The 11,515-nt window shown below is 41.7% G+C and overlaps 1 pseudogene; it reads left to right on the plus strand.

Moving 5' to 3' along the window:
- The first annotated feature begins 1,375 nt into the window (after positions 1-1,375).
- LOC122050378 lies at positions 1,376-2,513 on the plus strand (annotated as a pseudogene).
- Positions 2,514-11,515: the final 9,002 nt, after the last annotated feature.

Below are 11,515 nucleotides of genomic sequence, written 5' to 3' on the forward strand. Positions count from 1 at the left end.
GGCTTCCCCGACTCCATGTAATCTCCGACACCAGGTTGTTTCCAACTATGGGTGATCTGCGACTCCAGGTCATTCCCAATTCTGGGTGTTCTCCAACTCCTAGTCGTCTCTAACTCCAAGTTTCCTAGATCTAGATTGGAACCCCAGCAACAATGACGAGGAGCTGTTGCTCGCAAAAGATAAGGATAACATAGTCATTATTTCTAAGGGAACCCGCAACTATTTAGTCCGAAATAGGTGGGTACAATAGTTATTTATTTCAGAAAACATGGGTAACACAAATGTAAATCTCCGAACACTTGAAAAACGTAAGAGTATAATCACAACTCTATAAAAAGTTGTCCTCTCTTGTGGTCGTAGGTACACACACACCTTTAGACTTCTAGAAACCCCAAATCACCGTTTTTCTTCTTCTTCTTCATTCTCCTCTATTGGAGACTTGAGCATCAGAGGAATTGCACTGAAGAACCCTCGTTCGTCATTCTAACTCTCTTCTTGTTTTCTTTCATTTAGACCCTAATTAATTCCTATACCAATTTCTATTGTTCTTAGGTGATTGGCAATAAAGTAAATATCAACGTCAACTTACCTACCGATGGTTCTTTCATCAACCGTCTCAGACAAGATAAATATCTATCAATGAGAAGTGCAAGCCTTGTGTGATTGATTATATCATTACAATCCATTCGTCCTTAATGAGTATTCATTAATTTCCTATTCCAAAATATGCGAATACCAGAATTTATTCAAGTTTTTTTTGTAAGTATAAATACAATAACAAGCAATACTTGACATATTGAGCTTGGCATTTTTTTTAAAAAAAAAAAAGTTTATGAGCGCAAATCACATCAATTTACAAATTATATTATCTTATTAAAATTTCAACTATGATCTTAATTTTTATTTAAATACTTTAAAAATAATATTATAATTTAATAAAAAATATTCTCATTGATGAAAAAGTGCTTTTGAAAAAAAAAACTATAATTTCAACTTTCATTGTTTTCTATTAATAGCATCGACAGAGATTATTATAATAATATATCAAAGGAAAAAAATATAAATGCTGGGTTTTAAGACTTTTTAAAAATTATTATATTTAGGGGTTTTCTTTCTTATATATATTTTTATTTCTCTAGAATTTACATGAATTTAATATTTTCTATTTATTATAAAACTAATTAGTAACTTTTTTATTACAAAAAAAATATTACTTGCTAAGGAAACACGTTGAATCATTATTAATATTTTAATTCTTTTCTCCTTATGTTTCCAAATAACCTTCAAAGTCACCATTACCATCTCTATATAACTAGAGTTTTACATTACTTCTACACGACAAATCTATCGTTCTACCTACTACGAAAGCAAAGCCATGGCTATGCGAAATATTCATTATTCTTCCATTGCCATTGTGGTGCTAATCGTCTCGACTGCTTTTATGGTTCCGACAAGTAATTTTTCCCATAATTATTTTTATTATTATTATTAATTGTTTATATTTTAAAATATTTTTAAAATGTTCGTGTAATTAATTATTATTTACTAATATGAATTTTGGGCAGGAGTGAGTGCTATTGGAGTTTGTTATGGAAGGGTAGGAAATAACTTGCCACCACCTCCAGAGGTTGTGGCTCTGTTCAAGTCCAACCAAATCGATCGCATGAGAATCTATGAACCGTACCCTGATGTGCTTGCCGCCTTGGCTGGATCCAACATAAGTCTCATAGTCGGGACGCTCAACCAAGACGTGCAACGATTGGCCCTTGATGTTTCGGCGGCTCAAAATTGGGTCAAAACCAATATACTCCCCCCACATCGGCAATGTCAACTTTCCTTACATCAACGTCGGCAATGAGATCATTCCGAGTGATATGGCTCAGTTCATCCTCCCCGCCATGTGCAATGTCCAAAGTGCACTCCTCGCGAACAACATTAACACCATCAAAGTTACCACTTCGGTGGCCATGACCGTGCTCGGGGCTTCATATCCACCTTCGGCCGGGGATTTCACGGTCGCGGCAAAAGTTATCATCAGCCCCATTGTGCATTTCCTCGCGGCGAATGAGGCTCCGCTCCTTGTGAACATTTACCCATATTTTGCGTACAAGGATAACTCCAAGGATATTTCATTGGACTATGCCTTATTCAAAGAGACCGGGGTGATAGTTCAAGATGAAAATTTTGGATACCAAAATCTATTTGATGCAATGTTGGATTCGGTCAATGCGGCGATGGAGAAAGTTGGAGGGGCAAGTGTGGGTGTGGTGGTTTCCGAGAGTGGTTGGCCATCCGGCGGTGACTTTGGAGCGGAAGTCAACAATGCTGGCACTTACAATCAAAATTTGATCAACCATGTTGCGAAAGGGACACCAAAGAAGCCTGAGGTTGCAATTGAGACATACTTGTTCGCGATGTTCAACGAGAATCAAAAAGGTCCGGCGGAGTTGGAAAAGTTCTTTGGTCTCTTTTTTCCGGACAAGACACCGGTTTATCCTTTGAAATTTACCTAAGTGTGAGAGATGAATAAATTTAAGTTGTAGAGCATTTGCTTTGCCCATCATCAAGTTTGTGTAATAAGTTTGATGAATATTGAATAAGATCTCGGATCAAATTGAATTACTTTTTCATCATAATTTAAATTGTTTTTTATAATTATGTTGGTGTGCTAAATCTATGAATATTAAATAAAAATTGATCTCCGTGTAATGTAGACTAAAGTAGTTGTTCCATATCCATAATTCAATTTGTTAATGATAATGTTTATATACTAAAGCTAATGAATATTAAAGGATATTATTAAAGAAATGATTCATATTGATTGACAAATGATTTTAATTGATTGACCAAATTAATTTAATTAAATATGATTTCCTAAATATATTTTATGTAATTAATTCATATTAAATTAGGTCTTAGTTTGCTTATTTTATGTATTATGAAGTTGTATATATTCTTGTAATTGACTATTATTTTATATATACAGAATTAATATAGCTTTCCTACCTACATACTTTCATATTTTTATGGTATCAGAACAAAGTTTATGAAAACAATATACTTCCGCTAAAATAATGGGATAAAGCTCGAAGGAGAAGGGAGCCAACCAATCGAATCCTCTCTCTTTGCATCATTCGACCACCCCAATCTCATTCTCGTCTCCAAACCACTCAAAGGAAATAATTATTGGAAATGGAGTCACGCAATGTGCATTGCCTTAAGTGCAGAGAACAAAATTGGTTTCATCAACGGGACAATCAAGAGGCCAGAAGAAAATCATGATACATTTCAAACATGGGAGTGTTGTAATCACATGGTACTTTCATGGATTCTTAACTCTGTTAATTCTAACATTGCAAGTAGTATTATCTATACAGAATCCGCAACCAATGTATAGAATGATTTACAAGATAGATTTTCGCAAGGGAACCTTAAGAAATCGCGGAACTTCGACAAGGACGCCAATCTGTGTCAATCTACTATACCAAGATGAAACTCTTTGGGATGAAATATCTTCATACCACAACCCAATTACTTGCACTTGTGGTGGACTCAAGGGCTTCGCTGAAAGAGAAGAAAACGAACGAGTCATGCAATTCCGTATGGATTTGAATGATTCTTTTTCCATTATTCGAGGATCCATACTTTTAATGAATCCTCTGTTGGAGCAATCCCAATGGTCCGCGGGACCATGTGTTTTGGTGTATGGGCAAAGGGTTTAAGTTAGGATTACCCTCGTTATTTGATATGTGTACTTGAGTTGTGCAGGACTGCAGGTGACACATGTGACTCAGGTTGACGGCTTTGGGTCCAGTGAAGGATGGAGCATCCGAGGGACCGTGGACAAGGCAGCAAGGACAAGGGTCGAGGGAAGCGATTTCGAGGCATACGCGAAGGATAGCATTGGGGACGAGCCGCGGGCTTGGATGCATCCGAGGGACGAGAGCCAAAGGAAGTAGGCTTGAAGGCAAGAGGTCAAAGCTGCAAAGAAAGCGTCAAATGAGTCATAAGGGTGAGGGTACGAGTGCATGAGAGATTGTACTCGAAGTAGAATCATAGTTTTAGGATTTTACTGTAGCTGCACTGTAGCAGTTACTGCAGCATACTGTAGCAGTTATTGTAGCGCATTGTAGCAGTCGACTGGTGATGGATCAGTCGACTGATGCACTGTAGCATAGCCGTTGAGAGAGTCGTTGGGCTGGCACCAGTCGACTGGTGCAAGGACCAGTCGACTGGTAACGGGCAAATCAGGTTCTGATTTGTTCCAAGCTCTATAAGAAGGAGCTTGGTATGGCCGGCCAAGGCGACGAAATTAGACTTGGTTAAAGCCTAATTAGTAGTCACCAAAGTGCTCAAGGTTCTCTTGTGTCCAAGTGTTGTTGGTGAGTGTTGTGATGAGGTTTCTCCACCCACAAGGAGGTTGATCTAGCCGGAGTTTCCGGGGACTAATCCACCGACGGATTGAGGGATCGTCCACCTTACGGACACGTCGTGGAGTAGGAGCATCATCTCCGAACCACATTACATTGAACGTGTTAGCAGTTTGGTTTGCATTTCCTTTCTTTGTCTTGTATTTAGTTTAGCTTGTTTGTTTTTTTTTTGTATTCCGCTGTGCAAGCTAACAATAGTGTAGGAAGCTAACAATTTGGGGGTGCCGTCTATCCAACCTCCCCTTCAAGCCGGCTGCAAGATCCTCCAACAAGTGGTATCAGAGCAAGGCCGCTCTCCGTCGGACTAACCGCCGAGGAAGCAAAGATGACCGGCTTGATAGATCCGCCAAAGTTCGAAGGAGGAAGCTTATGGGACATCACCTTTTGGATGGTGAAGATGAAGAACTTCTTCGAGACGGATTGGGACACAATGATGGTGGTGGAAGAGCCATTTGAAGTCCCTAAAGACAAGAAAGGGAAGAAGCTCCGACCACGACATTGGACGGAGGAGCAAATCTCACGAACAAAGGCAAATTCAAAGGTAATAGTAATTTTAATTGATTTATTGCCTCCTAATGTGATAAGTGGTGTAGGTAAATATGAGAACGCCCATGAATTGTGGAGTAAAGTGAAAAAATTTTCATGGGAGGAATTTTTGCCTACACAAGAAGAAGAAGAACCCAAGGAGATGGGTTTAATTGCTCAAGTTGAGGAGGAGCAAACGGAAGTTGAGTCACACTCAACATCCGAGGAGGAGAAGGAGGATGAAGAAGCATCGTTAACATCCTCAAGGGTTGAAGAAGAATCCAAGATAGAGGAAGAAGAGATCTTGGAGGTCAACCTAGTGAGCACCTCCACCGAAGCAAAGTCAAAGGACCACATCATTTGCTTCGGTTGCAATGAGAAGGGACACTACAAGAGTAGGTGTCCAATGAGTAAGAAGAAGGTATCTCCTAAACTCAATTCAATTCCTTTAGAATCTAATTTGAGTTGTAGGAAGAAGAAGGAGAAGAAGCACATTAGTGTTAGGATCCTTCGTACGGAGGCTAGAGAGGGGGGTGTGAATAGCCGACCCCAAATCGTCGTTTCTTTCTACAAAACGTGTTAGCACAGCGGAAATAAAACAGTAGAAAGGAAACGGTGAGAAGATCAAACCTCAAACTCGATGGATGTAACGAGGTTCGGAGATGAACTCCTACTCCTCGGCGTGTCCGTAAGGTGGACGAAGCCTATCAATCCGTGGGTGGATGAGTCCCCGGAGAACCGGCTAATACAATATACTCCTTCTGGGTGGAGAAACCTCGCCACAATGTTTCTTGCACAAGCAAGATAGGAGTACAACAGATACAAGAAAGCAAAAGACAATATGAAACACTTGCTTGCCTTTCTTGTTGGAGTGATGAAGTTCACACCAGCAAGGTGACGAGAATCCAATGAGAAGCTCACGCTAAGCTTCACTGCGAGGAGCTCGAAAGCTCGATAGTGTAAGAGCGAAGCTCTAGAGCACAAGAACAGATGTTCTAAGGAGGAAGCAATAACGAAGCCCGTAGCTTCTTTTATACCTGCGAAGAAAACAAGAAGGAATATAGCCGCGTCGCAACGACTAGTGCCCCGATCGGTCCACGATCGATCGAGTGTGCCTGATCGGTCCACGGATCGATCCGCTTTCTCGAACTCCGCTAGCTATCGATCGTGCTCGACGGTCGTGGGGACCAATCGGTATGGCTCGACGGCGACCGATCGAGATTATTGATCGGTTCCTCGCACTCAAGATCGTCACACGATGGCCGATCGATCAGATATCGCTCGATCGGTCTTGCGCATCGATCAGCCTGCCGATCGTCCCCGCACCGATCGAAGCTCGCCGTAATCGACGCGTTTTCGTTTGTTATCGATCGGTTACCGCACCGATCGATACACAACGACATCCGATCGGTCGCAGACCGATCCAGAGCTTGGTTTTTGCCCAAACCAAGTCCCAAACCTTCCAAACCAATATCCGGTCAACCTTGACCTATTGGTACATCATGCTTAGCATCCGGTCACTCCCTTGACCTGCTAAGACTCCCCACCAAGTGTCCGGTCAATCCCTTTGACCCACTTGAACTTTCCTCTTCGTGCCAAGTATCCGATCACTCCCTTGATCTACTTGGACTTCCCAACACCAGATGTCCGATCACCCTTGATCCATCTGGATTTTCCCTTGCCCGGCTTAACTCACCAGGACTTCCAAACTGCCTAGCTTCACTCACTAGGACTTTTACCTGGCTTCACTCACCAGGGTTTTCCCTTTCACCTAGCTTCACTCACTAGGATTTTCACCTGGCTTCACTCACCAGGATTTCCCGACTGCCTGGCTTCACTCACCAGGACTTCTCCGACTGCCTGGCTTCACTCACCAGGACTTTTCCCCGTGCCAAACTCCCTGTTTGGACTTTCCGCGTGCCAAGCTACCTGCTTGGACTTTTCCCCGTGCCAAGTTTCCGTACTTGGACTTTTCCAATGCCAAGTCTCCATACTTGGACTTTTCGCGTGCCAAGCTCCCTTCTTGGACTTTTCCCGAATCAGGTCAACCAGGTCAACCTTGACCTAAGGTTGCACCTACAATCTCCCAAACACCTATTCTTGTCAAACATCAAGAATAGAACTTCTCTTCTCGTCAAACATCGTCAAACATCGTCAAACATCAAAACACAACTCGAGTCAGGTCAACTCGAGTCATGTCAACCAGGTCAACCTTGACCTAAGGTTGCACCAACAATCTCCCCCTTTTTGATGTTTGACAAAATCCAAAATCAAATTAGGTTAACCCGATAACCTAACTTAGGTTTTCCAATGTTCTTCCTTGAACATTCTTCCAAAACCTACACTCTCCCCCTTGGGACATCTCTCCCCCTTTTTGACACACATCAAAAAGAGAGAACCAAGGTCAAGAGTGTCTTCCTAATGAAAGTCTCATACCTTTCATTGAAACCCTTAATTTCCCCCTTGATACTAAACTCAACACTCAACTTAGTGACAATCCCATATCACTAATCCTCAAAAGTCTTAAGGAGTAAAAACTCCCCCTAAAAGTCAACTCTCCCTTGACAATTAGTAAAGACTCCCCCTAAAGGTCAACTCCCCCTTGACCATTGCACCAACAATGTCTTGGACAGTTTCAAACCTTTAGAAACCCGAAACTCAACTCCCACAGCTAAAATTTCAGACCACAGTCGAAATTCAGCAAATTCAGCACGCCTGATTGGTCACCGGACCGATCAGGACCCCCCTTTGGATCGGTCCCCAGACCGATCCAGATTTCCCTGGATCGGTCCAGTGACCGATCCAAGTTCAGATCAGGCGGTTTCTGATTTCTTCTCTCCCGAAATTCAGAAACTCACAACAAATTCCAGAAAATTTGAAAAATTGTGAAATTTTGAGGATACATTCCTCATACCATATATTATCAAGGAAAAATAGTTTTTTATGAAAATAACTTCCATTTTCAAATCTTGATACAAAGTTCAAAAGTCTTTGAAATAGTTCAAAGTTAACTCTTCTTTGTATCAATTTGCTCAATGATGAATGCTATCACTAGAAAAGCTTCATCAAGGTTTTTCAAATCAATTTCAAAATGATTTTAAACCTTTTAATTTAGGACCATAATCTTAGGGCTATATGCACATGACTTGTACACAAGCTTTCCCTATGATCCCCCAAATTAGAATTAGGCTCATCTAGGTACAAGAGCTATGCACCTTGATCCTAACTCATGATCCTAATATCTCACACACCTCTAAGGTGTATCAAACACATCCAAGTTAATTTTGATGTGAGATATGGGTTTAGGTCATCTTAGGCTAAGTTCTCATGCATTTGCTAAACTACACTTTGATCTCAATATCAAAATGTGTTTTTATCCTTAAATCAATTTCATTGATCATTAATGCACAAGATGATGACATGGCATATAATGATTTCATAAGTCAAAACATGTGCCAATGTCATGATGTCATGGCATAAAGTGTGAAACTTAAACAAAGCATGACATTTAAACTAACCTAAGCATTATCATGACATTTTAAATGATCATAAAATAAATATGATGTCATGACATGGGAGGGCAAACAATCATGACAAGATTTAGCATGAATAAGACATACCTAGATTACCTATCTAAGTATCCTTAGCCTTAGCTAATACTTAAGCTTTAACCCTTGATTGCCCTAATATGCCAAAATCCTAATTTTGACACTTCTTGAACTCTAGATTCATTCATGCCACTTAAAGATCAAATTTATCCTCAAATCTTGGCATGTTTCATTTTTCCTCAAGAGTTCTCTAGATTTTCCCAAATTGTGCCAATTGAAATTAACATCATCATTTTTCATGATGGCACATTTTACTTTTCCAAGGAGTAAATATTAATGATTGTTCCATTTCATTTTCAAAGGTTCCCAAAAACCTTGAAAATGCTCCTTGAGTGTCAATTTCCTCAAAGTTGAGTTAACTACCCTTCTAATCGGAGTTGACACTCTCTAACCTATCTATGGGGTAGAGAAGATGCTCCTAGGTACCCAATACCTATTTGAGCTCATTGGGTTCACTAAATATTCACTAGGGATAACTTCCCTAGCAACCCTCCTAATGACCCTCTTAGGCTTTAAAGCCTTGGTCATTTGGGACTCATCAAGATCAACTCTAGGGGTGACTCCCCTTGTGACCTTGGTGGTGGTCTTCCTTGTTGATACAGTCTGACCTGGATGTTGTTTTGCTGTTGACACTGATTTAAGTTTGTATCAGATAATTAACTCAGATTAATTACTAATCTAGGTTGACTAGGTTGACCTGATTGAAGCAGTTGGAAAGTCCTGGTGAGTGAAGCCAGGTGAAAACCCTAGTGAGTGAAGCTAGGTGCAAGTCCTGGTGAGTGAAGCTGGGCAAGGGAAAATCCAGATGGATCAAGGGTGATCGGACATCTGGTATTGAAAAGTCCAAGAAGGAAACTTGGCATGCGGAGTCAGAGAGGGTTCGGTAGCTCGTTCTCTAGGACTAGATGAAGTCGGAGAGGGCTAGGGAGCTCATTTCTCCGGACTAGGTCAGAGAGGGCTCGACCCGGACTGAGTCAAGAAGCTGGATCGGTCTGCAGACCGATCCAGTGAAACCTTTATACCTGATCGGTCTGCCGACCGATCAGGAATTGATTAGTGGCTACTGAACGTTTACTGATCGGTCTGCAAACCGATCAGAAATCGATCAGTAGCCTACTGTGATGTTACTGATCGATCAGGAGACCGATCAGGAAGCTGTAAGCGTTTGGGAAGAACGCTATCTGATCGGTCTCGGGACCGATCAGATTAGTGCCTGATCGGTCCGCAGACCGATCAGGAGCTGCGCGTATTTTCAAACAACGCTATCTGATCGGTCTGGGGACTGATCAGATTAGTTCCTGATCGGTCCGCATGATCCAGAAAGCGTGGATCGGTCTGCAGACCGATCCACAGTATTGTTTGTTTTGCATGTACTTTTTCTTATTGCCGTATTTGTCTTCACCATCTGTTTTTAACCATCTGCTGTGAGTCTTTTGAGCTTGCAGGTTGCAGGTCACATTCTCATGGTTAATTTCAAATTGAGCTTCATTAAGAGAAGAAGACAAGTGCTCTTTACACTGTGATTTGCTGCAACAGATGCATTTGAGGCATCAACGTTCACTGGGTTTCTGATTGCGATTGGGCTGCGATCTGCTTGACTCCTGGGGATTGGTTCGAGCTCAGAAGACGCCAGTGATGACTGTGATATCATTGGTGTGAGTTCAGAGAACCAGGTAAGGAGAAAGAGGGATTGGCTGCAGCGCTGATTTGCGCAGTTTTGACCAGATCTGTGATAGCAGAAGATCAGATTTGAGAAGCAGTAAAAACAGCGAGAGGGGAACAAGAACAACACAACGAAAAAAAACTTGAAAGAAAAGTCTGTGCTGTTGAGCGAAGTTCTTGAGCTCTCGGGTGAACTGCGATCTCTGTTTTCTGCTACTGATACTCGCGTGGTTGTAAGCATTTCTATTCTCCTTTGCCACCGAGTTTCTGTAAGTCTCGTGCTTTAATTTAGATCTTTCTTGAGACTCTGTTGAGAGGTTGCTCCACCGAGAAGGAGACATCTTTAGCCGGAAGTTATCCGGGGTGCGATCTACCGAAGATCAAGGAGTCGTCCACCTTACGGACACACCAAGGAGTAGGGGCAAGTTATCCCCGAACCTCGTATATCTTTGTGTCTGCTGTGTGTGTGTTTTTCTTCCTTCGTTTTAGTTTTCCACTTCCGCTGTGCTAACAGTTTTTGTGTAGAACTCTCTGTCTAAGTTTTTTAAGAGGCTATTCACCCCCCTCTAGCCATCTAAGATCCCAACAAGTGGTATCAGAGCCTGGTGCTCTTCATCTGGACTAACATTCCAAGGAGCAACAAGATGGCCATGAAGGAAGGATTCAGCACCAACAGACCACCGTTCTTCGATGGAGCAGATTTCCAGTATTGGAAGAGCCGCATGGAGTATTACCTCAAGACTGATATCTCCATGTGGTTCTCGGTCAAGGAAGGCTTCACACCACCGAAGGACGAAGAAGGTAAGGAACTCGATTCATCAAGGTGGTCTACTGAACAAACTCGTAAAGGACAAGCCGATGCCAAGGCGGTTGTCACCTTACAATGTGGGATTGCCAAGGACCAACTCGTCAAGGTAGGTCCATTTTCGAGTGCAAAAGATTTATGGAACAAGCTTATCGAGCTCCAAGAAGGAACTCGAGATTCTCGGATAGCCAAGAGGGACCTATTCTTGAATCAACTACAAAATCTCACCATGAAGGAAAATGAAACGGTAAGTGAACTACATGGGAGGTTCAAGGAAATCATCAATGGTTTACATTCCGTGGATGAACGCGTGGAGAATCGCGACCTAGTAAGGTACGCTCTTAAATCCTTTCCAAGGAATGCCTTGTGGTCATCTATGGTAGATGCCTACAAGGTTTCCAAGGATCTTTCCATTGTTAAATTAGACGAATTCTTTTGTGAAATGGAACTTCATGAACTTGCTAACAAAGGTCAAAAGGAGAAAG

This window comes from Zingiber officinale, chromosome 3A, assembly GCF_018446385.1.
Source record: "Zingiber officinale cultivar Zhangliang chromosome 3A, Zo_v1.1, whole genome shotgun sequence".
Classification (NCBI taxonomy): Eukaryota; Viridiplantae; Streptophyta; class Magnoliopsida; order Zingiberales; family Zingiberaceae; genus Zingiber; species Zingiber officinale.